The following is a 3397-nucleotide window of genomic DNA, read 5'->3' on the forward strand; positions in this document are numbered from 1 at the left end:
GAATAATTAAAGATATACTATTCCTACATCTTAAATGTGTACCATTGGCCAAAATCAAGCTCCCAAAACTTATTCATCCAACTTGTCTGATAGAGTCCCAACCCAATCGGCATGCATATGTGATCAAATACAGTAAATTACTGATACCAGCACATAGTCGGCAACAGGAAGTTCACATAACTTCGCGTAAGGTGGATCCCAATCTCAAGAACTTCAACTGTGTTATGATAAAAGATCCCGCCATTGACAATTTAAATGATAAATATAAGACATAGGATAACGCCACCATACTGGCAAAGGAAGTAAATGCGGTAGCGTGGCGATTTATTGAGCCTGATTATAACGTGAGATTTTTATGTTGTGGTCCGCGACGTGTTACGGACGGTATGCATGACGCGTCCTGCAGCAACGCCCCGAGTCGCGTAGGAGTGCGAGGTTCCCGCCAATGCTTGCTTGCAGCTTTAATTTATTTTTGGATCATTGATCATGATCTAGTTGGTGGATGATCCTTTTGCATTAAACAGTCATTCTTGCATTGGTTCCCACTTGAGAGAAACTGGACACGATTCATTGATGTGGTCCAGTTTAAGGTTGTGATAGTTGCAATATTGGCCAAATGAATTGTCCATTATGGATATATGTGAGATTTAAATTGTTGCAACTAGAAGAGAAAAACAGCGCTTTTTATAGAGTAGGGTCTGGTTCTTCTTATAAGTCGTGCAAAGAGGTAAGGCGGGTTCCCCAAATTGGCCCCGGATTGGCTGGTTGCATTGTTGTGTGGAAATGTCGACGGGAATTTGATTTTTTCTGTTCGATGGGCTTTTTGGGCATCCACTTAATGAATGTGTGTTTGAAATTGGTGAATGTTGGCACGGTAGTGGGTGTAAACACAGCCGCATTGGAGTGGTCGGCAAGACTAAAAAGGCGCTATACAACGGTACAGCTCCCATATTTACCATTTACCATTTACATCCTCATGTACACCACTTAAGCATCTTGAGAAATTCAGTACTTGATAGGCCTGCTGTACCTATTTATGGTTGCTAGCTATGATTGGACAAGAATTGTTTCGGGGAAAGGTTTAGCAGATGGTCAATTAGTTAGTCATTGACAGCAAATGAATGAATTAACCATTTCTTTGTTGGAACCATTTATCAAGTGTTAACACCAAACATTTGCCACATGCAGCAACTGCAAGGAATTGCTATTTTTATTCTTCATATTATCATAAAGTGATTCCTTTTGGCTTTTTGATTCATCACTAATGACAGTAATTGTTAGTTGCAGCTCTACCTGCAACAATCAATCCCTTAGTTGTCCACTATTGAATTGCTCGCCAACTACTCAAATCATTTTGAGTAATTTTTTTTAAATAAAAAATTGTCAGATTTCAGCTTCTCAAATGAAAATATTTTCTACTTTCTACTAGTCCTCTATGACAGTAAATTGAATTTCTTTGGGTTGTGGACAAAACAAGACATTTGAGGACGTCACCTTGGGCTTGGGGTAACCTGATCACCATTTGTGACCATTTTCTGACATTTTATAGCCCATGCAACTGACCAGATCATAGAGAACATTTTTGCTAGATAAATCAATAATGAAAATAATTGTTAGTTGGCCTCAGTTTACCCAACCGTATCTCACATTAAGTAAAATGGTGACTTCAGATGCAGACCAGTTCGTGAAAAACAACTCTGCACATGACTTGCTTTCACTTGCTGCAGCACAGATTGTCCAAAGCTGAGAAACCTACTCTCTAAGCAGTTGCTGTTAATTTCTCAGGCCAGTGGATAGGAGTAAATGGGCCTTGACTCACAACAAATAGCTCTTGTATTTGTTGAGCACTCCCAGACTCTGAGACACTCTAAATCTCTGTAGCTGCTTTGAATCAGGAAGCTCCCCAGCTCTTCTTTTCATACAGTTCACACTGTAGGCTGAGTGTGAATAGAGCCTATAGAGAATTATTTAAACCCATACCCACAATCAGACCAGGCTTTGAAGCATGGTCCGACCTTTGCTGCTAAATCTGTAAAGGGTAAATAGAGCCTTGAGCCTTGTGGAAAATAACCTAATTAACATTGCGTTTCCTGAAATGAATCCAATGATGAAGAGTCTGGGTCATAACCTACTGGCTGATATCTGACAAATGATTAAGGTTTCCACTACTGACAGTACATGACAGACAGGATACGCTTTGAGGCGTTTTATGACCTCTGGAATTAACACTGCAGATGTATAGCTGCAGATCAACCTGTGTAGATGAAAATAGTCTTTGCTGCTCATCAGATGAAGTCATTAGTAGCATCATCTGTGACATTAGCAGTCTGTGAACAGTCTGACATCTGTGTTTGGGAATCTGTCTGGATCCTGCTGCTCCACACAGACAATTTTCAGTATCCAGCAACACTGCCATGACTTACTGGTACACCTGAATAAAGAGTCATTGTTAATGTCATTGGTAACACCTGTGATTTTCTAACACCTTAAAATGGCCTTAAAATCAGAAGTCAAATAGAATTATGGATTTGAAGAATCCTGACAACAGGTGATAGATTGATTATCTGGCATTTTGAGATAATTAGCCGATGTCTGCACTCACAAGGTGGTGAAAAAGTTGGTTCCAAGCCCTGTACTGTAACTCTCTCATGCTTCCTGCTGTAAACAAACACATGGATTTCCTATAGCATAGAACAGAATTATACATGACTTGTCTTTGTTTTGGTCTCGGCTCTTTAAATATCAGCATCGGCCACTGAAAACCCATACTGGTCGACCACTAGTGACAACTCCAGTTACAATAACAGTTTAGAATGGCATTAGCTAACAACAATCTGTAACCTAACACAAACACATTAATGGAAAATATTTTTGCACCAAAAGCAAGTTTTATCAACTTGCACTGCTCCCTCCCCCATCCAGATCAATGCTCCCCCTCCCATCAGCGTTTCCAGTAGAATTTTAGTGTCTGCTAATGCGAGAAGGGCTTTAGACAGTTTTACACAGTTGCAGATGCCAAGTTATGTTTAATAAAATGCATTAAGACCCACCCAGACAGCCTGTGGTCAACCTTGCTTCTCCTCTGACTCTCTCCTGTACTTCTATTCTGCCTCTTTCCTCTCTGTCCCCTTCTCCTCTCGCCTCTCTTTCCATACTTTCCTGTCTCCTGCACTACTCGTCCTGTCTAATAATGGAACACATGAAGTAAAATACTTGATTAAGCAAACTACAAGAATGAAATCAAATTAAAGCTGCAAGCAGCGCAACTTGGGGCATGCTGCGGCCGTGTCACGTGCCGTTGTTACATGTGCGGACTACAACATGAAAAGTTCACGTAAATCAGCTCAGAATCGCGGCGCAGCGCTTATTTCCTGTTGCCAGGAGGTGGCACTATCAC

This window comes from Morone saxatilis, unplaced genomic scaffold, assembly GCF_004916995.1.
Source record: "Morone saxatilis isolate NCDOM2014 unplaced genomic scaffold, NCSU_SB_2.0 Contig0, whole genome shotgun sequence".
Lineage (NCBI taxonomy): Eukaryota > Metazoa > Chordata > Actinopteri > Moronidae > Morone > Morone saxatilis.